Below are 27,896 nucleotides of genomic sequence, written 5' to 3' on the forward strand. Positions count from 1 at the left end.
GAATACTCAAAATGCAACATAATTAATTAATTGTGGTGATGCTTACACAACTGTTTGACTATAGTAAAAAAAACCCACTGAGTTACACAGTTTAAGAGGTGAGTTGCATGGTATGTAAATTATATCTCATTAAGCCTTTTATTAAGAAGTGGAGGAAGAATTTGACTACTGAGGGGTCAAACTTTTTTTTTAGGATGATGAAACTTGATCCTGGTGGTGATCACATAATTCTATGCATTTGTCAAATTGCACACTAGAAGAGTGAATTGTACTGCATGTAAATTTGATAATAAATTTTTAAAACTTAAAAAAATTCAATGGAGAAGTTAAGGTTTAAGAAATAAATGGCACTGGGAAAATTCATTAGCTAGTTAGGAAAAAAATGTTAAGAGGCTAACCTTGCACTGTCTACTGAAACAAATTCTGGAAGGATTGAAGAATTAATTTTTTTGTCACAGAAAATAAAAGGAGATATTTATCAAGACTTTGGAGTGGGGAGAACTTTTTAAATTAGAAAAGATGAAGGAAGTGCTGAATGAAAACATTTATGGATTTGGTTATATAAAAATGTAGAAATCTGGATATCAGAAAGCCCCCAAAGTAGATAAATTGGGAAAACATATATTCAACAAATATGACAGAATAGTGTCTTTAGTATGTAAAGAACTCGTACAGATCAGTGAAGAAATCACTTAAACCTAAATTGGTAAAACATGTAATTCCCATTTAATTTTGCAGTTACTATTTTTTATTTTCTCTATTATAGTTGTCATATTATGTTCTGTACATTTTAAAGAAGATTGAAGGAGGAAGAATGTAATCCACTTAATCATATGTCAGAAAATGTGTCAAATCTATCCCACCTCAACTACAGAAATACAGTTTGGGGTTTGTTTGTTTTTTTAATTCTTTATGACTGGTTCTTTTGATTTCATTACTGACCTGTGTCAAGCACACGGCAGTGAAGGCCACGTCCAAGGCCTGCCATATTTGGCCAGTAAAGACAAAATGAGCCCTTTTTAGCTTTAGATGATTTATTACTTACATAGACAGCGAAAAGAAGAGTAGCCAAAGGTGCCAGTTTCCCACAGTTCTTGTTCTACAGACCAAAAAGGTGTCACTGAAACAAAAGAGCCAGATGACTGCAAAGCAGTTGCAGCATACTCTTGCCAAGCAGGGACTTCTAGATTGCAGCTCAACAGTTTTATAGCATGCACTTTGTCTAATGGGGGCAAGGCAGAAAGCCTCACACCTTCTCAGAACCCAGGAGGTGATGAGAACCCGTCTCCTGTCAGTCTCCCTGACAGATAGGGAAGTGAGTAAGAAGTGTCCTGGTATTGCAAGCCTTCATGCTCTCATGTTTCAGGAAAACCATAAGGAGGATCCGCCAGACTTACGACAGGCTGCAGTCTAAACCTGGCCTATTTGGATATGTGCAAGGTCACCAGTGTGCCATGGCGGAGCCATTCCTCTACAACTTGCTGCTCACTGCCCCAATCTGCAGAGTCACTCATCTCTTCCAATCTGCAATGAGACTTGCTTCATTTCCCCCCTTTCCTGTCTATGAAGTAAAGCATGTGATCCATCTTCATAGAGTTTACTGCCCATTCTCCTTAGTTCACTACCTTTTTCCAAATTATCTAATATTTTCCACTATGCTACCAGGAATAAGAAGAAAAAGTATGAATTGTATATTTCTGTGTAATAAATCACTCCAAAACTTAGTGGCTTAAGCCAACAGCCATTTACTATTTCTCACGATTCTGTGCATTGGCTTGGTGCTACTTTGCTGGCTTTGACTGGGCAAACAGCTGGAGGTCAGCTGAGCTGGAAGGTCCAAGATGGCCTCTGGCACATATCTCGCAGTTGGTGCTGGCTATCAGTAGGGGCACTTGGTTCTCCAGTAGCCTCTCATTCTCAGTAAGCTAGACTGGCTGCCTCTGTGTCAGTCTCAGGGCAGGATTCCCAGTGGACCAAGGCAGAAGCTTAAGGTCTAGTTTGGAAGTCACACAGCTACACTCCTACCACATTCTTTTGGTCAAAGCAGGAGATGAGAAGAGCATAGATTCAAGGGGTGGGGAATAGATGCCTCTTCTTGGTAGGAGGAGCTGCAAAATGAGAGTGCCCAGGTGTTTCAATCTACAACAGTGTGAAAAGTCTAGACCGAGTGCCTTCAAGTGAAGAGGTTCATTGAAACCCAAGCAAAATGTGACTTTACTTTTCATTCAGGTAAGTAAGAATGTCAATTGACTAAACATCTTCACTTCTGGTCACTGTAATAAAATCACTGTAACACTAACAAGTCAAGAGGATAGAAAATTAAGGAAACTACTAAAAATTGTCATAGGCCCAGAAAATATTTGCAAGAGGAAGTAGAGGTACTAAGTCTGATTTCTGTAGGCAAACTGACCTGAAAAGTGTAGTTTCCAAACCTCAGAGTTATGCCAATTTGATTCCGAGCCTCTTTAGTTAATAATAGAATGGAGAACACCCAGCCAAAGGTTTTATTACTTAAAGGGAATTTACAAATTAACTCTTTTAAGTAACCATTGGTTGGCCAACATTCGCTGGCAAGAGTTTGCATTTTTACCTTCTACCTTGCATAACTGTTGAAAGTAAAATGAGATAATGTAATGTGCCTAGTGTAATAACTTTCTTACCTTTGCCTCTAAAAAAAAATGATTGCTACTATCATTTTATTCAAGGCTTTACCAAGAACTTGCATTGTTTAATGATAGATGGGCATTCTATTAGTATTTCTTAATATATTTTTATGGTCAAATTGGATGCTTGATAAACTTGCCTTAAAAATTTTCCAAGCTAAAATTATCATTGCCATATTCTATGGGGTAAATATTTAGAACCTCCGTTTTCTATTTGTACATATGTTGGAAACTGACCTAACACTATTGCAACAGTCAGCTGTTGCTGTGTAATCACAAAAAAATACCCGTGGCATTTAACAAAAGCATTTCTTTTGCTCATGGATCTGTGAAGTAGCTGGGGCAGTTCTGCCTCTGCCTGCAGCCCCTGGCTCTGCCTCGTGCTACAAGTCTACCCATAGGCTTGAATAGCTCTTCTCAACGCATGTTTATTCTGAGGCCCAGACTAAAAGGGCAGCTGCCACCCAAAGTAAAGTTCATCTCATGGTGATGGTATACGCACAAGAGGACAAGCAAAAATATGCAGGATCTCTTAAGGTCTAGGTTCAGAATTGGCATCCTGTCACTTCTTCCCAAGCCAGTGGAATAGCTAACTTCACCTTTAGCAGGAGGAACTACTGAGTCACAGGGCAAGCTCCAGGTTACAATATGGGATGAAGAGTCGAAGCCAATAATAGAGTCTACCACAATAATGACTATAGAATCTTGGCCTGTTGGCAGACACTCCCTAATCTTACTTCCATAAAGAGGCATGCATCCAGGTTAGGCTTCTCATACTTTCTCAATAGGGTAAAAATCCCTTAGTTGGCTGACTGTTGAAGCTTATGATTCTTTCCTCAAATAATAACATGGGAAGTCTGCCTGTTAGTTACCTAACAGAGTATACCTGTGAATTCTGTGCTGCCTCATAACTATAAAATCCCAGTTTGGAAAATCATATTTGCAGAGGATTTCTTAATGGATTATCCATCCCTCAAAATAGGCTAAATTTCATACCTTGAACAAGACAGGTTACAGAAAAACTTCTCTGTACAGCATAGCATGTTGGCCTCTTGTAAAATTACTTTTACTTAACTAAGCTTGGATGTTAAACTCTCTGCCTACATTGCAGAAAGTTATAAAGAAATAGTTTATAGACCTAATTATTAAGTTAAGGTTGACATTGGTGTGATCTACACATTCCATTTTTTGAATAACCATAGAAGAATTTTCTCTTGCTCACAGAAACAAGAATTTTCCATACTCCTCCTGACAAATTGGCTTATTTTTATCCTATAGTCACTGTGATGTAGCTGATCATCTTTCCATTTTTATATTGGCCAGTAGGAAGCTCTGATGCAGATTTACAAGCCATCTCTGCTGGAGCACAGAGCCTTATGCATAGTATAGCCATTGTGTGTCATGCTTTAATACATATTAAATCCTTAGAAGTGCTTGGCACATAGAAAGTGCTAAATGTGTCTGCCATTTTTAACATTATTTTATTATTATTATGGATAATAATGGGATAAGTTGGGTATAAATAAAATTCAATAAAATAAGAGAATGGGATCCTAATATCTAATCTCCTATATCATTTTGAAATTAAAAGTGCTGAATTCATCTGTTGCTTTTCAAGACTTTTGTAATCAAATTACCTAATAGGTAAGCAGGCCAAGTATCGGATGGGGAAATTTTCTTCTCTCTCTGCTTAACTAATATTTTACTGATTAAGTTTAAGTTTGTACTGTTTGGACCAAAATAAATGTCCACTTCTTGCCAAGAACACTTATAACGAAATAACCAAAAACTTCAGTAAAGACCAAAATAAATATTATTAAACAGTGGCCAAGAGACTGAACCTCTCTCTAATCATTTGTGGGATGAGGATTGGTGAGGGTAAGAAGTCCAAAAAGGAACTCTCTTCTTCACAACAGCTAGTTTTTGGCCTAAGCCGGGCCACCAAAATTTCGCTTTGCTCCCTTGTTCTGTGGACTGGGTGGAAGTAACGGGCCCAGATCAGTTAGGACTGATGATCTCACTAGCAAAGACACTATTCCCCCAGGATCTCCTGTGGGGAGAACAGACCAGAGTACAGCTTTGGGTCAAAGAAAAGAAGCTGAATTTTTAAAAATTTAAAGAAAAGAATAGAATGTAATATGCAAAAAAATATATGAAAAATCTATACTAGAAGAAGACATCCAAGATAAAATTCTCACGTAATAAACTGGAAAGATTTTACACCCTAAAATAAATTATAGAGTATATCTACAGTGAGGAGTCTGCAAATGTTTTATATCCCAATGAAGAAGGTATAGGGAAAAAGCAGTTAAATTAAATTAGATATTAAAATGTAGGCTAATTTAGTTATCTATATTCAATTGTAGATAAATTAGTTTAACTGTAGATAGTTGGTTTTTTAAAGACAAAAATAATACCATGCAAGTTTTTTGGGAAGCAATTTGACAATATCTATAAAAATAACAAATGCCAGTAAGAGGACTTTATTCTGTGTGACATATGTGTGTGTAAAATATGTGTAGAATCATATGTGTATAAAATGATGTATATGTGAGATTATTTATTGCAACATTGTTTGTGCTAGTAAACTATTGGCAATGACATGAATTCCCATTTGTTGGAGACCAGCCTAATAAATTATGACAATTCATACACTGCAATATGCAGCCATTAACAGAAATGAGGCAGATATTTGTATAATAATAATCCAAGCTCTCCAAGATGTATTGTAAGGAAGGTATGGAAAAAGGGCTATAGAATTACTGTTCATGTAATAATACTTATTTACATTTACTTGTTTTCACATACACATCTCTGGAAGGATCCACAAGAAAATGACAAAAGTGCTGGCTCCTAGGCAGGAACTGGGTATCAAGTGCAAGGGAGTTTCTCACTCTATACCTTTGAGTTCCTTTTGAAGTTGATGTCATATGCATTTAAATTCATTAAAAATGATATTAAAGAAATAATGAATTCATCTGAAACAACAAGTAGCAGAATTGATCAGGCGCAATCAATCTGTAATATGGAGGACAAGCTTGAGAAAAATCATGCAGAATGCCGAGAAAAAAGAGAAACAGTCCAAAGAGGTATGGAAGACACATCACAAAGGTTCAACCTATAAATAATCAGTATCACCAAAGTATGTGTATTATGACCCTAATTTTGTAAAGATAAAGCTATATATACAGATAAATTACCTTATATTTGTATGTGTAAATATCTACTTATATGTAATTGTATCATCATCATCATCAACAACAAAAACAGCACTTATCATGTACCAGGCACTGTTCCAAGTGCTCTATAAATGCTACTGTTAATCTTCCCAACAACTCTGGGAGGTAGGTAGTTACCCCCACCTTACAGATGGGATTCCAAGGCACTGAGAGTTCAGATTCTTGCCCCACAGTCACACAGTAAGTGACAGAGCTAAGATCTGCACCCAAGCAGTTTGATTCCCAGACCTGCCTTCTCAACTGCCAGGTCACAGTGCCTCCCTGTTGTGTAAAGAAAAATGTTTCGGAGATTAAGCAACAGTCAGTTAATATCTAGAGAATGAAACTGTTGGGAATTTTTTTTCTATATTAACATGTTTATATCATTTAAATTTTTATAATAAAGTACTACTTTTTTAATTTAGAAAAAAAGTAGCTATAAATTGAAGAGGGAGTATAAAACACTAAGCAATATGAGACTACTCTCCCTAACTCACTCTTATTACCAGAAGTTTTGTAAGAAACCATGTTTTTGGAAGAAATCCACAGGACTCATGACACACTTCCTACAAGTCCAGTTTTTAGGGTTCTCCCTGATGCTCATTGATCTGTTAGCCAGTAAAGTTCTCTGATTGCAGGTAAATAATATCTACTTTGCTCCGTGTGGCACTCTCTTAAAACAGAGTATGCCAGGTTTCCTTGTCCCTCCAACTTACGGTTATCCGCCTAAACCACTGAGTTCTGGCTCCTACATATATGTATATAGTTGGACCTTGCTGCTGCTCTTCTAATCACCATGTCAGCTTCAAAACTCTAGCCTGGATAGTATGGTCCTCTCTGTAAGGACTACTGTTTTATGTCTTTCTCATTTCAGTTAAACAATACCAGAGAGAGGAACCAAGATGGCGGAGTAGAAGGACGTGCTCTCACTCCATCTTGCAAGAACACCAGAATCACTACTAGCTGCTGGACAGTCATCGACAGGAAGACACTGGAACTCACTAAAAGAGATACCCCACATCCAAAGACAAAGGAGAAGCCACAATGAGACGGTAGGAGGGATGCAATCACAGCAAAATCAAATCCCATAACTGCTGGGTGGATGACTCACAGACTGGAGAACACTTATACCACAGAAGTCCACCCACTGGAGTGAAGGTTCTGAGCCCCACGTCAGGCTTCCCAACCTGGGGGTCTGGCAGTGGAAGGAGGAATTCCTAGAGAATCAGACTTTGAAGCCTAGTGGTAATTGATTGCAAGACTTCAATAGGACTGGGGGAAACAGAGACTCCACTCTTGGAGAGCACACACAAAGTAGTGTGCACATCGGGACCCAGGGGAAGGAGGAGTGACCCCAGGGGAGACTGAACCAGACCTACCTGCTAGTGTTGGAGGGTCTCCTGCAGAGGCGAGGGGTGGCTGTGGCTTACAGTGGGGACAAGGACACTGGCAGCAGAAGTTCTGGGAAGTACTCCTTGGCGTGAGCCCTCCCAGAGTCTGTCATTAGCCCCACCAAAGAGCCCATGTAGGCTCCAGTGTTTGGTTGCCTCAGACCAAACAACCAACAGGGAGGGAAACCAGCCCCACCCATCAACAGTCAAGTGGATTAAAGTTTTGCTGAGCTCTGCCCACCAGAGCAAGAGTCAGCTCTAGCCACCACCAGTCCCTCCCATCAGGAAACCTGCACAAGCCTCTTAGATAGCCTCATCCACCAGAGGGCAGACAGCAGAAGCAAGAAGAACTACAATCCTGCAGCCTGTCGAACAAAAACCACATTCACAGAAAGATAGACAAGATGAAAAGGCAGAGGGCTATGTACCAGATGAAGGAACAAGATAAAACCCCACAAAAACAAATAAATGAAGTGGAGATAGGCAACCTTCCAGGAAAAGAATTCAGAATAATGATAGTGAAGATGATCGAGGAATTCGGAGAAAGAATGGAGGCAAAGATTGAGAAGATGCAAGAAATGTTTAACACAGACCTAGAAGAATTAAAGAACAAACAGAGATGAACAATACAATAACTGAAGTGAAAACCACACTAGAAGGAATCAATAGCAGAATAACTGAGGCAGAAGAACGGATAAGTGACCTGGAAGACAGAATGGTGGAATTCACTGCTGCAGAACAGAATAAAGAAAAAAGAATGAAAAGAAATGAAGACAGCCTAAGAGACCTCTGGGACAACATTAAACGCAACAACATTCACATTATAGGGGTCCCAGAAGGAGAAGAGAGAGAGAAAGGACCCGAGAAAATATTTGAAGAGATTATAGTCGAAAACTTCCCTAACATGGGAAAGGAAATAGCCACCCAAGTCCAGGAAGCGCGACAAGTCCCATACAAGATAAACCCAAGGAGAAACACTCCAAGACACATAGTAATCAAATTGGTAAAAATTAAAGACAAAGAAAAATTATTGAAAGCAGCAAGGGAAAAATGAAAAATAACATACAAGGGAACTCCCATAAGGTTAACAGTTGATTTCTCAGCAGAAACTCTACAAGCCAGAAGGGAGTGGCATGATATACTTAAAGTGATGAAACAGAAAATCCTACAACCAAGATTATTCTACCTGGCAAGGATCTCATTCAGATTCGATGTAGAAATCAAAAGCTTTACAGACAAGCAAAAGTAAGAGAATTCAGCACCACCAAACTAGCTCTACAACAAATGCTAAAGGAACTTCTCTAAGTGGGAAACACAAGAGAAGAAAAGGACCTACAAAAACAAACCCAAAACAATTAAGAAAATGGTAATAGGAACAAACATATCGATAATTACCTTAAACGTGAATGGATTAAATGCTCCAACTAAAAGACACAGGCTTGCTGAAGGGATACAAAAACAAGACCCATATATATGCTGTCTGCAAGAGACCCACTTCAGACCTAGGGACACATACAGACTGAAAATGAGGGGATGGAAAAAGATATTCCATGCAAATGGAAATCAAAAGAAAGCTGGAGTAGCTATACTCTATCAGATAAAATAGACTTTAAAATAAAGAATGTTACAAGAGACAAGGAAGGACACTACATAATGATCAGGGATCAATCCAAGAAGAAGATATAACAATTATAAATATATATGCACCCAACATAGGAGCACCTCAGTACATAAGGCAACTGCTGACAGCTATAAAAGAGGAAATCGACAGTAACACAATAATAGTGGGGGATTTTAACACCTCACTTACACCAATGGACAGATCATCCAAAATGAAAATAAATAAGGAAACAGAAGCTTTAAATGACACAATAGACCAGATAGATTTAATTGATATTTATAGGACATTCCATCCAAAAACAGCAGATTACACTTTCTTCTCAAGTGCACATGGAACATTCTCCAGGATAGATCACATCTTGGGTCACAAATCAAGCCTCAGTAAATTTAAGAAAATTGAAATCATATCAAACATCTTTTCTGACCACAACACAATAAGATTAGAAATGAATTACAGGGGAAAAAAAGTAAAAAACACAAACACATGGAAGTTAAACAATACGTCACTAAATAACCAAGAGATCACTGAAGAAATCAAAGAGGAAATCAAAAAAAACCTAGAGACAAATGACAATGAAAACACGACGAACCAAAATCTATGGGATGCAGCAAAAGCAGTTCTCAGAGGGAAGTTTATAGCTATACAAGCCTACCTCAAGAAACAAGAAAAATCTCAAGTAAACAATCTAACCTTACACCTAAAGGAACTAGAGAAAGAAGAACAAACAAAACCGAAAGTTAGCAGAAGGAAAGAAATCATAAAGATCAGAGCAGGAATAAATGAAATAGACATGATGAAAACAATAGAAAAGATCAATAAAACTAAAAGCTGATTCTTTGAGAAGATAAACAAAATTGATAAACCATTAGCCGGGCTCATCAAGAAAAAGAGAGAGAGGACTCAAATCAATAAAATTAGAAATGAAAAAGGAGAAATTACAACAGACACCGCAGAAATACAAGGCATCCTAAGACACTACTACAAGCAACTCTATGCCAATAAAATGGACAACCTGGAAGAAATGGACAAATTCTTAGAAAGGTATCACCTTCCAAGACTGAACCAGGAAGAAATAGAAAATATGAACAGACCCATCACAAGTAATGAAATTGAAACTGTGAATAAAAATCTTCCAACAAACAAAAGTCCAGGACCAGATGGCTTCACAGGTCAATTCTATCAAACATTTAGAGAAGAGCTAACACCCATCCTTCTCAAACTCTCCCAAAAAATTGCAGAGGAAGGAACACTCCCAAACTCATTCTATGAGGCCACCATCACCCTGATACCAAAACCAGACAAAGATACTACAAAAAAAGAAAATTACAGACCAATATCACTGATGAATATAGGTACAAAAATCCTCAACAAAATACTAGCAAACAGAATCCAGCAACACATTAAAAGGATTATACACCATGATCAAGTGGGATTTATCCCAGGGATGCAAGGATTCTTCAATATATGCAAATCAATCAATGTGATATACCATATTAACAAATTGAAGAAGAAAAACCATATGATCATCTCAATAGATGCAGAAAAAGCTTTTGACAAAATTCAACACCCATTTATGATAAAAACTCTCCAGAAAGTGGGCATAGAAGGAACCTACCTCAGCATAATAAAGGCCATATACGAGAAACCCACAGCAAACATCATTCTCAATGGTGAAAAACTGAAACCATTTCCTCTAAGATCAGGAACAAGACAAGGATGTCCACTCTCACCACTATTATTCAGCATAGTTTTGGAAGTCCTAGCCACAGCAATCAGAGAAGAAAAAGAAATACAAATTGGAAAAGAAGAAGTAAAACTGTTACTGTTTGCAGATGACATGATACTATACATACAGAATCCTAAAAATGCCACCAGAAAACTACTAGAGCTAATCAATGAATTTGGTAAAGTTGCAGGATACAAAATTAATGCACAGAAATCTCTTGCATTCCTATACACTAATGATGAAAAATCTGAAAGAGAAATTATGGAAACACTCCCATTTACCACTGCAAAAAAAAGAATAAAATACCTAGGAATAAACCTACCTAGGGAGACAAAAGACCTGTATGCAGAAAACTATGACACTGATGAAAGAAATTAAAGATGATACCAACAGATGGAGAGATATACCATGTTCTTGGATTGGAAGAATCAATATTGTGAAAATGACTATACTACCCAAAGCAATCTACAGATTCAATGCAATCGCTATCAAATTACCAATGGCGTTTTTTTATGGAACTAGAACAAATAATCTTAAAATTTGTATGGAGACACAAAAGACCCCGAATAGCCAAAGCTGTCTTGAGGGAAAAAAACAGAGCTGGAGGAACCAGACTCCCTGACTTCAGACTATACTACAAAGCTACAGTAATCAAGACAATATGGTACTGGCACAAAAACAGAAACATAGATCAATGGAACAAGATAGAAAGCCCAGAGATAAACCCACACACCTGTGGTCAACTAATCTATGACAAAGGAGGCAAAGATATACAATAGAGAAAAGATAGTCTATTCAATAAGTGGTGCTGGGAAAACTGGACAGCTACATGTAAAAGAATGAAGTTAGAACACTCCCTAACTCCATACACAAAAATAAACTCAAAATGGATTCGAGACCTAAATGTAAGACTGGACACTATAAAACTCTTAGAGGAAAACATTGGAAGAACACTCTTTGACATAAATCCCAGCAAGATCTTTTTTGATCCACCTCCTAGAGTAATGGAAATAAAAACAAAAATAAGCAAATGGGACCTAATGAAACTTCAAAGCTTTTTCACAGCAAAGGAAACCATAAACAAGACAAAAAGACAACCCTCAGAATGGGAGGAAATATTTGCAAACGAATTAACGGACAAAGGATTAATCTCCAAAATATATAAACAGCTCATGCAGCTCAATATTAAAGAAACAAACAACCCAATCCAAAAATGTGCAGAAGACCTAAGTAGACATTTCTCCAAAGAAGACATACAGATGGTCAAGAAGCACATGAAAAGCTGCTCAACATCACTAATTATTAGAGAAATGCAAATCAAAACTACAATGAGCTATCACCTCACACCAGTTAGAATAGGCATCATCAGAAAATCTACAAACAACAAATTCTGGAGAGGGTGTGGAGAAAAGCGAACCCTCTTGCACTGTTGGTGGGAATGTAAATTGATACAGCCACTATGGAGAACAGTATGGCGGTTCCTTAAAAAACTAAAAATAGGGGGCTTCCCTGGTGGCGCAGTGGTTGAGAATCTGCCTGCTAATGCAGGGGACACGGGTTCGAGCCCTGGTCCCGGAAGATCCCACATGCCGCGGAGCAACTAGGCCCGTGAGCCACAGCTACTGAGCCTGTGCGTCTGGAGCCTGTGCTCCGCAACGAGAGGCCGCGATAGTGAGAGGCCCGCGCACCGCGATGAAGAGTGGCCCCCACTTGCCGCAGCTAGAGGAAGCCCTCGCACAGAAACGAAGACCCAACACAGCCATAAATAAATAAATAAATGATAATTAAAGGTGCAATAATTAAAAAAAAAAAAAAAAAAAAACTAAAAATAGAATTACCATATGATCCAGCAATCCCACTACTGGGCATATACCCAGAGAAAACCATAATTCAGAGACACATGCACCCCAATGTTCATTGCAGCACTATTTACAATAGCCAGGTCATGGAAGCAACCTAAATGCCCATTGACAGACGAATGGATAAAGAAGTTGTGGTACATATATACAACGGAATATTACTCAGCCATAAAAAGGAACGAAATTGAGTCATTTGTTGAGACGTGGATGGATCTAGAGACTGTCATACAGAGTGAAGTAAATCAGAAAGAGAAAAACAAATATCGTATATTAACGCATATATGTGGAACCTAGAAAAATGGTACAGATGAGCCGGTTTGCAGGGCAGAAGTTGAGACACAGATGTAGAGAACAAAGGTATGGACACCAAGAGGGGAAAGCCGCGTGGGGGTGGGGATGGTGGTGTGCTGAATTGGGCGATTGGGATTGACATGTATACACTGATGTGTATAAAATTGATGACTAATAAGAACCTGCTGTATAAAAAGACAAACAAACAAACAAAAACTAATACTAAACTTTCTTTGGGTTATTTGTATGGAAATATTTTAATATAAATGTTTCAGACATTACATGAAATTCCTAAAAATCTTATGTGTTCTGGTATAATGTTATAAGTCATAATTCTAGTTATTACTTTAAAATGTATATCTCAGAAATAACTATATTTCCTTGTCAATTGCATTATTATGAACTTTCATCAAATCTTTAATCGTGGTCATTTTTAAGTCTTTTGTCATTTACAGACAGTTCTGGGTATACTCTGATACTTTTGCAGAAATGTTTCTATAAAAGTGTTTCATCTTCAAGGAATTCATGGAAAAGACTCTGACAAGTACAGGTTTCTGGTAACTGACTATACTGCTGAACTGAATGAATAAGCATTTTCAGAACTCTAATGGAAAACTGATTAATTCACAAAAGTGCTAAGAAAAATCAAGATAAAAAAATTAATTACATGGGACTGAGTGAACTGATGAGGATGATTATAATTTTTGTGACTTTCTGTTTGAATAAAAAAAAATGTTAAAAAAAAAACAGTACCAAGTTGTCTTGGTTCAGGCTGCTATAAAAGAATATATTTATTTCTATTATTAACAGAAATTTATTTCTCACAGTTCTGAAGGCTGGGAAGGCCAAGATCAAAGTGCTGGCAGATTCAATGTCTGGTGAGAGCTTGCTTCCTGGTCCATAGACTGCCTATGTGTTCTTCTCACTGTGTCCTCACCTGGCAGAAAGGGCAAGGTATGTACCTGGGGTCTCTTTTATAAGAGAGCTTTACCTTACCTCCATGACCTAATCACCTCCTAAAGGCCTCACACCCTTATACTATCACATTGGGGCTTAGGATTTCAGTTTGTGCATTTTGGGGAGATCAAGCAATGTAGCACATTTATGGAGGTGAGCCTTATGATAGCAATTGCAACACTTCTAATAGCCCCAAACTTTGGAGATGTTCCACATTGAAAGCAATGCTGTAAACAGCCTTTCCACTGCTTATAATTTCTATACTATAATGCAATTTTTATAATACTTTAATACAATTCCTACAATATATACTATTATATATGAACTGATCTATAATATACATTGCATATAAATATAATATATATTATTTAATATTATTAAATAATATATATTACATTATATTTACATGCAATGTATATTATAGATCAGTACGTATATAATAGTATGTTACTATTATATACACACATGCGTGCACGCATGCACGTGCATGCACACACACACACACACACACACACACACACTAGATGTTCATCACATTGATGAGGGACACAGATAATTGAGTCTATTTGAAATTTAAGCTTTTCACCATGGTGTTGTTTGAATAGCTATGTTCCCTTTATCTTAAGACTTCTAGTGCTGATGGCATTTTCTCTTTCATGACAGTGGGATATGTTTAGTAAGACACTAAGGCTTATATATAACATTTAAAATTATTAACAATAAGCAATTATAAAAATCTTAAGAGCATCTTTCCCTGTCAAGAATCTAGATGTCTGTCAAGAGCCTAGATCGCCTTAACAGTTAAGATGATTGTAGAATTAACAAATTCAACTTGTTCCTGGTCTCCATCAGGTTTATTTAGATATAATAACTCCTATGTGTGGGCATACCGTGAGAAATAGATATGACGAGATGTAGCTGTAATAAGTGTAGGTATAATAACAGCTTCTATGTATCTGTGTGGAGTGGGGATCCCAGCTTGAACTTAAAGTACGTTTACAGTTCTACTGACAATTCCCACCCTCTCCCGCCATTGAATTATCAGGAGTCCTTGGGGAGCTTGGCTTGAAGCAAAGCCTGTCTCCCAAACATGCCCAGGCATGTTGGAACAATGTGTGTTGCCAAAAAATTAGAAATCACGAAAGGCCATGGGACAGAAAATGAGGTCCCAGTTGGCCTAGTTTCCTTAGTATTTCAACCTAATGAGTTAATCCTGTAATCCATCCTTTTAATTTATTCTTTTAATTCCAGAATCTCGTGTTTATTTAGTCATCTGACTACTAGGAATTACTTTTGAAGTATAATATTACAAGAAGACAAAGACCAGAAGAAAGTATTACACACAGGATTTCCTGTTTATAGATTTGCAAAATACGTTAGGAACCCCATTAAATGATTAATGGCGGAGAATGGACTATATCCAATGTATGCACTAGAAGTTTCTACACAAATGCATTGGATAGCTTGCTCCAATGTCTGACTCAGAGGGAAACATTCTAGTCACTCATGTACACAGAGAAGAAATCTGATGATAGATGGATGTAACTGTTGGGAATGAAGTGGCAGTGTTAATACTTCTGTTTTCTTTTCTTTCTTTTTTTTAAATTAATTTTTATTGGAGTATAGTTGCTTTACAATGTTGTGTTAGTTTCTGCTGTACAGCAAAGTGAATCAGCTATACGTATACATACATCCCCTCTTTTTTGGATTTCCTTCCCATTTAGGTCACCACAGAACACTGAGTCGAGTTCCCTCTGCTATACAGTAGCTTCTCATTAGTTATCTTTTTTATACATAGTAGTGTATACATGTAAATCCCAATACTTCATTATAAAGATTTCATCAAAAATATAATACTGGGATGCTGAATTTTTTAAATGACAGCATATTCTGCTATCAAATTGTCCAATGACACCAGTCAGTTTCTCTTTCCTTGTAACTTCAATTCTCTTCTGTTTTTCTACCAGTTTTTGAAAATAAATATGCAAGAAAATCACCAAAATAAACCGTCATCATTTTCATCTTTCTAACCTCCAACAAGTGCTGAGTGCTCCCCTTTTGGACAGTAATTCTGATGTGTGGAGCAAAGGGATTTTCTGATTCTTTTTTTTTAAAATATTTATTTATTTATTTATTTGGTTGCACTGGGTCTTAGTTGCGGCAGGTGGGCTCCTTAGTTGCGGCAAGTGGGCTCCTTAGTTGCGGCATATGGGATCTAGTTCCCTGACCAGGGATCGAACCCAGGTCCCCTGCATTGGGAGCATGGAGTCTTAACCACTGTGCCACCAGGGAAGTCCCTCTGATTTTTTTTTTTTTGGCTGCTTTGGATCTTCATTGCTGTGCACAGGCTTTCTCTAGTTGCAGCGAGCAGGGACTACTCTTTGTTGCAGTGCACGGGTTTCTCATTGTGGTGGCTTCTCTTGTTGCGGAGCACGGGCTCTAGGCGCGTGGGCTTCAGTAGTTGTGGCACATGGGCTCTAGAGCGCAGGCTCAGTAGTGGCACACGGGCTTTGTTGCTCCACGGCACATGGGATCTTCCTGGACCAGGGCTCGAACCCATGTCCCCTGCATTGGCAGGCAGACTCTCAACCACTGCGCCACCAGGGAAGTCCCCCTCTGATTCTTAATATAAGTAACAATACTTGGAATTGTGGTGCTTTGGGGATTTTTTTTCTCAAAAGCACAAACTAATCTTTTGTACTCTTTCCAAGAATTACTATATGACAGTTTACAATCTGATTAAGACTGTTTTATCAATGCACAGAAAATTCAAAGACAGTTAGTATTCAGTACCAATTATCAATAAAAAAAGAAAAGGAGAAATCTACAGTTTTCTTTTTTTCCCCCACATCTATAACAAACATGGCAAGAAGTTTCTTAAAGCATTTAAAGAAGAAAAAGGAAAAAATTTTTATAAAAAAGGAAAAGAAAGAGAAAAAGAAAGAGGAGAGATGGATGCTGTTCAAGCTCGGAAGATTCTTGAGTCTGATGAAGTTGTAATAGAAATAGTTTAAGGGAACATGGAATTTGAAAGCAATTTTGAATGTTGGAAAAGAAGTAGCAACATGAAGCTATTGTTGGAGCATATACGAATGCTGATTCCTGCTTTTGGAGCAAATCAAAAGTCTTGCATTACCAGTCCCTTAGCTAACCTGCTCTGTTCCAGCTTCAGTTTTGTGGTATATCTTTTCCCAAGATAAAAGAGCTGTCATCAAATGAACATTTTTTTAGATATACTATTTTCTGGCTATTTTTTTTCTTGTTGCCCAATTACAGGGGTAAACAAGTTGTTTCTTCTGGGTTCCATGTCTGAAAGTCTTTATAGTAGAGAGGATTGTTGTAAAGCTCAGAAAGACACTGTATATGAACATACGTTAAAATATACAAAGAATCATGCAAATATAAGGCAACATCATTACCAAAATCACTTTGTGATATGTCCATTTTTTTCCTTTTGTTTTTATTTTTCTCTCTTATGCTATCTTTATTTTATGAATAATCAAAACTGCTATATTAGAATTATAATATTATTCAGTTAGGTTGAAAATGGGAAACATTTTTGGTTTTACCTTTCAGGAAAACTAACAAAAATACTCTAAACTGCAAATTTTTACTTTAGATTGAGGGTGGTATGTTTAAAAAGATTAGAAAACACAATCTAAAGAAGTTATTTTCTAAAAAGTAGTTTTTCTTTTCGATTTTCAGTGATTAGCCAGCTGCTTTGGTAGTGGTCATTGTCATCAAAACTGCCATGGAAGCAAAATTCCATAGCCTGGTAGGCAGCCCTCAGAAAGCTCCTCTTATACTTCAAGGTAATTCAAGTTGTTACAGTAGTCATTTAGAGGAAAGAAGTCAATGGTCATAATAAATTATTTCTTTTCTTAGTGTTTATAAACAAAGATCTCTGGGAAACAGACTGTGTGCCAAAAGAAGGCAAAGAAAACAAGAACAAATTGTCAGATGGCTACAGTCACAGGGAATATGGTCTGTGTTTGGCCTGTGTCCCGTTCCTAGGGGTTTCTGCTTACACCAGTACTGCAGCAAGCACACATTTTGTATATTAAACATGCAAGAAGGAAAAGCCAAAACCTGAAATGGCATCCACTTCCAGTAATCTGCATGCTTTTTTTCTCTGGTTTATCGAGTAATGTTTTATATCAGATGGGAGATCTGGCTTACCCCTCGGCTGCTTCCCCTGACTATTGCTTTAGTGTTTGCTATGGTATCATTACTTAATGTTTTATTATTTCCCCAAGTAAAAATAAGAAGGAAAGAAGTAAACCCATTCTTTAAAAAACATAACCCATTACAAAGAAAAAAAAAAAAGGATTTGGAGTTTGGCTACAGTTCATTCTCTAGAATGAATAATTATGCAGGGCTCTTAGGTCAATACTAACCAGAACAGAGACGTGTGCATGAACCAGCCCATTCTCACGGTTAGTTATTGGTCTTTAGTTTATCTTCCCTCAGTCTTTGCTCATCTGGAGACCCACATGGAAGAGCCAAGGCCAATAAAAGAATGTTCTACATTCTTCCCAATATCCCTTCCTATACAGGCCCTTTTTTCCTAAAGCTTGGTCATTTTGCTCTCTTCGCCTTTAAAACCCCATCAGAATCCACACTAAGACTGAATACTGGCAGAATATGCCTCCCCAAAGTATGCCATTGGGCATAAGGCTTATTTCTAGCTGAAGGTGCTTGAAAAACAGCAGGTACAAGAAGGATGCTCTCACCTTCCCCCCCCCTTTTTTTTTTAATTTATTTTTGGCTGTGTTGGGTCTTCATTGCTGTGCGCGGGCTTTCTCTAGTTGCGGCGAGCGGGGGCTACTATTCGTTGTGGTGCACGGGCTTCTCATTGCGGTGGCTTCTCTTGTTGCGGAGCACGGGCTCTAGGCATGCAGGCTTCAGTTGTTGTGACACACAGGCTCAGCAGTTGTGGCTCGCGGGCTCTAGAGCGCAGGCTCAGTAGTTGCGGCACACGGGCTTAGTTGCTCCGCAGCTTGTGGGATCTTCCCGGACCAGGGCTCGAACCCGTGTCCCCTGCATTGGCAGGCGGATTCTTAACCACTGTGCCACCAGGGAAGCCCCTCAGTCCCCTTTTCTCCCCCAAAGCAGAAGATAAAACTCCCTTTTGAAAGATGCCCTCCTGGTACCAGGAGGAAAGGAACATTCTTATCACCAGAGACGGGGAGTGGAGGCCAAGAGAACTCTGTACAAACAGACCTTGTTAAAATAACTCTGATCTTCCTTTGCTCTCCCCATATATGTTAGTTACTTTTCCACAACTTTCTTTGTTCAACCTAGTATATAAACACTTAGGCCTGGCCTCTTCTTTGGGTCTTCATTTTCCCGTGAAGCCTCCCATGTACATGTAAAAATAAAATTTGTATGCTTTTCTCCTGTTAATTTGTTTTATGTCAGCTTAATTCTCTGGCCTAGCTGGAGATCACAAGAGAGTAGGGGGAAAGTTTTTGCTCCCCTTCAAGGCCAAGTGTAGACATTATACAATGGCTCAGATTCTTTTGAACTAGTTTTTCATTACAGCCTGCTGTTCTTCTAATCCATCTGGAATGAGTATTCTTAAGGTTGGAATTGGGGTAATCATAAAGCTCATCTTCTGTATGATTCCACTTACTTTCTGGTTTCTGGCTTTTTACTTGACTGCCTGCCTTGGGTAGACATTAAAGAGGAAGGCACTTAAGCAGGAAATGAGATAAAGACTTACAAATGGCACACCTCATGTGTGCATGAAATATGCACACATTTTCCCATATAGACGTATATTTTGATAATCAAAATTTCTATTAGTAAACCATGATGACCTGTTCAATATTTTTGTTATGCAGAAGTTTTTCCTCTTGAAAAATAACTTAATATTTGAATAAAAAGGAAAAATACATACCATCTACGTATTTTAAGCAAAAGACTTTATTTTGTGGGCAATTATTTTTAATAATATTAAAAATTTTCCAGAATACCAACACTTTCTTACTCTTTTTAATTCTCATTTAAAGGATCAGTTTATCCTGAAATATGTTACAGAGGAGAAATGGAAAGATTCTTTGAAAAAGTTAAGTATTGCATATGTTACGTAAAACTCCTGCATATCTAGTTATCACTTGCTAGATGACTATTAAACTGAGTATGCAATCAGCTAAGCTAATAGGAAACACAGTTTGAAACTTTATTGATTTTCTACTGTATAGTACAGGGAACTCTACTCAATGCTCTGTGGTGACCTAACTGGGAAGGAAGTCTAAAAAGAGAGTGGATATATGTATATGTATAACTGATTCACTTTGCTGTACAGTAGAAACTAACTCAACATTGTAAAGCAACTATATTCCAACAAAAAATAAAGAAAAAAAAGAAACTTTACTGATTTTGACTAAAAGCACAATTTGCCTTTACTATACTTACTTTGTTAAGAACTATATATAATAAGGCAAAAAAAATGCTTTAGATTATCTTTTAAAGTTGGAAATTGAGTTATAAAATTATAATACTTAATAAAAATAGAACACATAGAAACTTAGAGAAGAATTATACAGAATATGAACTAAGGTAAAAAAATATTAAATCAGTTTTGCCATAGTGACAAACAGAAATAGCAGTACAAGGCAAAACTGGTGTCACTGGCCAAATTGTATGCATCTTGAATTCATTTGTGGTGTGGAAGTTAATTCTGTTCTTCAAATATGTCTTTCTCTCTCTGTTTCTTTATTTCTCTCTCCCAACGCACACACACATGGACACACACACAAATACATACATTCAACTTCTTTGGTCCCAATCTACCAGAGAACATTATTTCTTGATTCAATTATCTTCAAAAAAATGTTTTTTGAATGCCCTGTATGTAGTAGCATAGTGCAGTAGTAGCTATGTAGTGGCAAGTAATACACTGGTCCTCTAGGTACTTACTGGTCCTCTAGGTACTTAGTGGAAGAAATAAATTATGCACACAAACAGTTATAGTAGAAAACAGAGTCAAACACCATAAATGAGACATCTGATGGTTCAAGAGATGTCATTTTGCTTGGGGACAAGTCATGGAAAAAGACAAGTCTTTTGGAAAAAACAATGTAATTTAGTGTAGGCTTTGCAGGTGGTGAGGCTTTTATAGAAATGATGGCAGAAAAGCTGAGGGGACTGATGGAAACCAGCAGCGTGAGCAATGACACAGAGAAGAGCCCAGTCTAGAGGGATTATGAGCAAGTCATTCTATTTAGCTGCAGTGTAAAAAGTGACGAGTGGCTAGCAGGGCAGGGAGGGTGGAGAGAAGCTTGAGAAGGTAAGTAAAACCACCAGTAGGAAATTATCCTTTACTCAGAAGACAGTGAAGATTCCTAGGAGGTTCTGGAGAAGGAGCATGGCATGCTCAAGTAGCAGTTGAGAAAAAATTATTTTTAAATGAGACTGTAGGTTAGATTTTAGGTACAGAGATTGATTAGCAGGTATATGCACTGCCCAGAAAAACGAAGGAAGCAGTGGAAATGGACAAGAGGACACCAAGCCACAGATAGTTCAGAATCTTTAGGACCTGGTAATCAGAAGAACTTGGGAGCCAAAGGTGTTACTCTTGGTTACAGCCAGATAACAGAAGGTTAAATTGAATTAGCTTAGGCAAAAAGAGTTCACAAAACCCAAAGGGGGGCTGAAACCCAGCCCTGGGAGCAATTAGAGCCAACTAGAAGCAGGGACCCAAATGCCATCCTATCTCTCACCTACCATCCTTCCTGCAAGCTGATGTCAACCAACTTTCCCTCTTACAGAGGAGCTTTTTCCAAGTGGCAGACGTGGTCACTAATACCTCCTGAGGTTTATATCTTTCAAGTTCTACCACTGAGAGGAAATTACAAACAGACATTGCTTTCTTCTCAAATCCAAACATCCCAGGAAATAACTGCTTTCCATGGTAATTTGCGTGTATTATCTCACTTGATACTCATAACAGTCCAATGAAGTAGGTACTTTATCATCAGAGAAACCCATGCCACCCATCTAGAGGATAGTAACCTAGTGATTAATATCCCTCCATTTACTTCAGAGTCAAGCCGTCAACCACCGTGTACTGCTGCTCTCCACAGGCATACTGTGGATCCACCCTTTAGCCAATCATCTGAGGCCAGAGAAGGTTGAACCCTGTAAGACTGTGGCCATGTAGCTAGGATGGGACAGTTCTTGAAGAAGCAGGGCTGGCAGACAGAAAAGCCTCTAGAAAGCCACTGAACAAAGACAAATCCAAATTATCAAGCTAGGGTGCCGAAAGATAAATCATCAGGAAGTAATCATTTGCAAGAGAACATAATGAGTTTGACTTTGACTAGTTGAGTTTGTGCTGGCTGCTCACGTAGGTATATATAGCCACCAGGTAGGTGGGAATGAGATGGCTGTGTACCCAGATAGAGACTAATTTTATAAATCTAGGAGTCACGCTCAAAGCAGGGGTAATTAAAGCAAAGGGAGTGGATGTTTGCTGATGAAAAAAGTATAGAGAGGGTTCTAAAAATGAAAGAGAGAGTAGGAGTTCTTGGTGGAGGAGCTGGGGAAGGAACTTGGGAAATACTTCTACGTTTGGAGAACAGAAAAAGGAAAAGTCAGTAATAATGGAAGCAGAGAAGAAGCCACCAGGAAAAGACGAAAAGGGTGAGAGAGGAGGGTCCAAAGACAAGAACACTGCAAGATGAAGTAACTACAGTATCATCTTAAGACAGAGAAGGAAGGCCCAGAACAATCTAATTAGACAACAGTCACTGGCATCCATTTGGCAGCAAAGCGTGGGAGGGAATATTTAAACTAATCATGGTTTAAGGAGTGGAGGGGGCAGTGGGTCACGAAGTGGGTCGCAGGTGTGATGAGTCTTTGACGAGGTTCAGTGATGAAGGAAAGAAGAGAAGTCGTATGGAAAACAGTGTTTTATGAAATGGGAGCCCCGAGTCTGCTGTAGGTCCAGGGGGCAGAGCCATTAGAAAAGGAGGACTCACACGTGGGCAGCCCTGAAGGAAGGAAGGCCTCGTAGCACCTCACCTACCTAGAACCTGGTGATCCAGCAACCTCTCCTATCCAGAATACAATCAAGAACCACGAGGCAAAAATGGTCTTAACAGCCTAAATCAATGTCATTATACTTTTTCAATCAAGTTCATGAGTTTCACCTAAAAGAAAACTCTGATTCTTCTGTAAAACTGAATCAGTCTTACTCTCCTCTAGGTCAGAGATGGAGAAATGTTTCTCCTGGACTCTAGTCTGACAGTAGAAAACCACACCCACATATACACATGATAAAAGGTTAAATCAAATTCCCATTTAATTAGCTAAGGATACAAAATCTCATAGGACATCAGGAAGCCACAGAGCAGGAACAGATGTAGCATATTTCAGCATGGCTTTCCTTGACCCAGGGTCCCTGGGAGCAGAGGTGGGATAGGGACAAGAAAATAAAACTGACACTGTCCATACGGGGCGGGGTTTTCTACCTGGAAACATAATTCTGGCTAAAATCCTGTCCTTTTATATTAAGTGTTTAATCACCATTCTAGAACTCACACTAACACCATAGGTCATTCCGTTTAATGGAAGGCTTACAGATACCAGGTTTCCTGGTCCTTGAACCAATCTCAGCATCAGCAGGACACAGCAGTGTATAGTCAGTGCCAGGTATCCCCAAATAATAGCTCTGCCTCTTGTTCTCCAGTACCCTAGAAAGATCCTTTCCCCTCTGAGTCAGAGATTTTCTGGTGCCTCCTATGTCCCTTCTCCAGCCATCTCCATCCTGCTCTGTGCCCTGGGAGGGGGATCTGTATGGACTGCACCAAAGAGATCTCTCTTGCCTTCTGTATTCCAGTTGGGGTTGGCCAATAGGGAACACTGGAAGGACACTGAACTAGACGGAAATGAGGTCAGAGATTTGTTCTCATAAACTCTTCAAATCACCAAGTTTGAGGTGCCATTTATTTTTTGCAGGACCTGACTGCTACCACCATCCCATGACAGATAGGTTTCAGCTCCCATGCCAATTCTATCAATTGGTAGGCACTTCTGGGAGCATCTTTTGTGCAGGATTCTAAGACCACATCCAGGGTTTTAGTGATTGGTGGGTCATGATTGGTTGGGTGCAGGATGGGGAAGAGTGGCTCTCATGCCAAGTGTTGCCAGTCCTTGTTTTGGATTTTAACAATCATCTGGTGTCCAGATTCTCAGAAGATTTAAAACCAGAGAGACAGAGATTTGTTACAAGTGGGCAATCTGGGAAAAATACAAAGTGGTGGCTGACAGAGTAGCAGAAGAGGAGCCTGAAAGGAAAGCTTAAAAAATAAACAAACATACAAGCAAACAAAAAAGCGAAACACAATGAGCTTTCTGCTGAACTCTGGCCTCAGCTTGCTGGGGAGCCCTGGGGTGTGAGTGGCACCACAAAGCTGATGCTCCTTATAACTGTTGAACCAGCCCAAACTAGCCCTATCCTGTCTCTAAAAAGGTACTGAGTTGTTTTTCAGAGACAGCAAAACAAAACCCACAAGTCATGTGGCCAAAGCATGACCAGAGGAGAAAATGTTGACCTAAAATAACACCTGGAACCAAAGTTCCTCCCCACAGAACCAAAGGACTGAGACATGACTGGATCCTGAACGCTGGAACCCTTTCAGAAGCGAAGGGTGCTGAGACGAGGGGGACAGGTTTTTGTATCCCGTGTCAGTCAGTCATTGGTTCCCTGGTTGGGTGGGTGGAGGCAGGGGGGTGTGCAGTAAACCTCCCAGGTAGTTTTGGGCAGTTCCCCGGTGAGGGCAATTCTCTGAAGAAGGGTAGGTCCACAAGCTACTATCAGCCAACACTCACAACAGCTGAGGGTGGTGTACTGGTCAAATAAAGGGGGTGGGGTGGGACCAACAGTGTCTAGTAGAGGGGGCTTCCAAGGTGTCTAGGCATTGGCCAGTGTCCTGGATACTTGTGCTCCTACCACTATGTCATCCAGAGGTCTCCATTTATCAGCACTTACTGGTGGCACACAGATACGCCATCCCATGTGGTCTTCAGGTGGCCCTCATCAACTGAGGTCTGATAACTCATCTGATCCCCAGGTGTAGTCAATGCTGTAGTAGCCCCTCTGAGTCCCAGCCCTGAGAGCCCTGCAGTCTCTCTCCTCCCTCTCCCTCTCACACACACACACACCCCTCTCATCCCTCCCAGGGCCTGGAAGCACTGACTGCACGCTGCGCCTTCCCGGATGAACGAGGTGAGTAAGCTTGCACCAGGCTCTGTGTGGGTCTTATGAGGCTTCCGGCCATCCCAGAGCTCCATCTTAGGACAGGAGGCTCCCCATCTTGGCATTTTGAAAACTTGTCAGTAGAGTCTCTTCAGCTCCCCTCCAAGGTTTCAACCCATAAGGAAGTGGGACATACGCCTTCTCTGACCCACATGCCAGCCGTGTGCTCTGAGCCACTTTCCACCCCCCTTCTGGGGCAACACTTTTCTACTCTCTGGCCTGGTAGGTTCTTCAACTACTTTCTTTACAAGGTAATTTTTCTGTTAAACTTCATTAGGGGATTTTTTTATTGATACTGAAAACTAACCTTTTGGAACTGAAAAAACCTTTTCTCCCTCAAAAAGCCCTGATATATATATTTTTTTCTTTCACAACTATTGTCTCAGCCCTGGGTTTCAAAAGTCTATTCTTGAAACACAAAAGCTGAACAATAATTTCTTCTTTGTTTTTGCATTCCTGCCTTAATAATGCTGATCCTCCCTGAGGCAACGATGCCTCCGACTAAATAATAGAGCCTTTGAAGCAAGGAGGGCTTCAGAAGAGAGGGCACAACCTCGCCACAGCCGAGAAGGGACCACAAGACCAGAGGCACGGAAACGTGCAGCCGGCTTAGAGGCTCTGGAGGGATAAGAAGTTTGCTCAAGAGGAGGATGTGTGCCAGAAAGGCAAATGAAAAGTAATGTGGAAAGAAATCAAGATGAGTTTTTAGAGGTTTCAGTTTCAGGCTTGGTAGGGGAATCCCTAGATCACTTCACCTCGCCTGGGGCTGCCCCTCGAAGGGCATGTCCAGACTTGCAGGATCTGGACCCTGGAGGAGAGAATAAGATGGAAAAGAATAGGAAGAGAAACCACTTTAAATTTGTTCAAGATACTTAAAATAGGCAGTGATGAATATTTGGCCTCTGTGCAGACACACGAACAAACATCCCAAATGTCTACTACTAGAGAAGAATTTAAAAGATGTAAGAATTTAGTCCAAAATATGTCTGAGAGCTAGATAAAAAGAGTCATATGGAACCAGTAAAAGGAAAATGTTAGTTTTCTTCACTGTAGGAAACACAGATGAAGAGGGAATATTGTTCTGGTTTTAAAACTGGAATTAATGGTGTTAGGGCAGACTGCCCCCAAATGTGCCAAAGTGGCATATTGATTATTTTGAATTACTTAAGAAACAGCCAATACAAGATGGACACTCTGACCCTCCTCTGTCTCCCCGAAAGCAGGAAATAAATCCCCCGTGTGAAAGGTACCCTCCCTGCACCAGAAGGTAGGGAGACATTCTTATCACCAGAGAGGGAGAAGTCAGTGCTCAGAAGGCTGTATAAACAACACCTGTTACTTTACTACCCCAAGCCCAAAGTTCTGTGTCTTGTCAGTTCTTCACAAATGTATAGTTTCTTTGTCTAAAAAGTATAAAAGCTGCCTGCTCTGGTCATTTCTTTAGGTTCCATATCTATGAGACCTCTGTACACACAAAATTTAATTAGATTTTCTCCTATTAGTCTGTCTTATGTCAATCTAATTATTATACCAGCCAAAAGAACCCAGAGGGTAGGGGAAAATTTTCCCTCTTCAACAATGGCATGATTGAAAATGGGCCTAGTAATCTAAATAAAACATACAACTATCCATTGTGTTCCAGAAACTTACCAGAGTAAACTAAGGTTTGGCCATGTAATTCCTCTTGGTTTCAGATATTTGGGTCAAAGAAGCATTTGTAAACTGTTTTTTAAAGTATTTTTGTCTGTTTATAAATAAATGACAGAGTTTGTTTTTCACTTTTTGGTCTTTTAATTGATAATTTATTATCAACCATCTCTGAATTGGTTTATAGTTGATAATCAGATTAACATTTACTGAGAGCTTATTATATGCACTTTACATATAATAACTCATTTAATCATCACCAAAATCCTGTGAGATGGATTCCTATTTTATTTTATTTTTTATAAATTTATTTATTTATTTGTTTGTTTTTATTTTTGGCTGCGTTGGGTCTTCCCCGCTGTGCACGGGCTTTCTCTAGTTGTCAGCGGGGGCCACTCTTCGTTGCAGTACGTGGGCTCCTCATTGTCGTGGCTTCTCTTGTTGCGGAGCACAGGCTCCAGGCACGCAGGCTTCAGCAGTTGTGGTGCATGGGCTCAGTAGTTGTGGCTTGCGGGCTCTAGAGCGCAGGCTCAGTAGTTGTGGCACACGGGCTTAGTTGCTCCGCTGCATGCGGGATCTTCCTGGACCAGGGCTTGAACCCATGTCCCTTGCATTGGCAGGCAGATTCTTAACCACTGTGCCACCAGGGAAGCCCGGATTCCCATTTTATAACTGAGGAAAAATTAATTAAGCAAATACTATGTACCAGGCACAAAGTGCTTTGTATGTAGTATCTCATTTAACCCGTAAATAAAAAATAACTATTGTTACCAAACCAAACTTGGGTCCACTTGCCTGCCACGCAGCAAAACCAATCTAATGATACCAGGTTGTGATGAAGGAAAGTACAGCATTTATTTGCAGGGCACCAAACAAAGGAAATGGGCAGCTCACACTCAAAAGACCCAAACTCCCTGTTGGCTTTCAGGCAAGGGTTTTTAAAGGCAACATGTGGATGAGATTTACAGCTCCTGGGCTTTCTTCTGATTGGTTGGTGGTGAGGTGACAAGGTGATGTTTCAGGAATCTTAATCATCAACCTTCTGGTTCCAACCGGTCTGGGGTCTAGTGCTTGTGCTCAGAATGTAGTCACCATCCTTCACCTGGACAGAGGTCTTTGTTTCTACAGAACAACTCAAAGATATGCATCAGATTATTATGTATATCTCTTGAGAAACTAGGACTCTGTTTCATTGCTGAACTATTGTTTCTTGACTGCTTTTCCTTTGTTTCTGAATTCCCTCACTTTCCTAATTAG

At 39.3% G+C, this 27,896-nt stretch overlaps 1 protein-coding gene across 3 annotated transcripts in view; it reads left to right on the forward strand.

Annotated features, from left to right (window-relative positions):
• Nucleotides 1–27,896, forward strand: part of BBS12 (Bardet-Biedl syndrome 12) — an 87,597-nt gene that overhangs the window by 46,807 nt on the left and 12,894 nt on the right. For 2 of the 3 annotated variants that reach the window (XR_009503367.1, XR_009503365.1), the window contains exons 3-5: nucleotides 6,756–6,933; nucleotides 13,597–13,723; nucleotides 24,917–24,962. The gene's annotated coding sequence lies outside the window, so the exon portion shown is untranslated. The remainder of the gene's footprint in view (nucleotides 1–6,755; nucleotides 6,934–13,596; nucleotides 13,724–24,916; nucleotides 24,963–27,896) is intronic. The other variant, XR_009503366.1, reaches the window with a different exon arrangement.

Source organism: Balaenoptera ricei, chromosome 5 (assembly GCF_028023285.1).
Source record: "Balaenoptera ricei isolate mBalRic1 chromosome 5, mBalRic1.hap2, whole genome shotgun sequence".
Classification (NCBI taxonomy): Eukaryota; Metazoa; Chordata; class Mammalia; order Artiodactyla; family Balaenopteridae; genus Balaenoptera; species Balaenoptera ricei.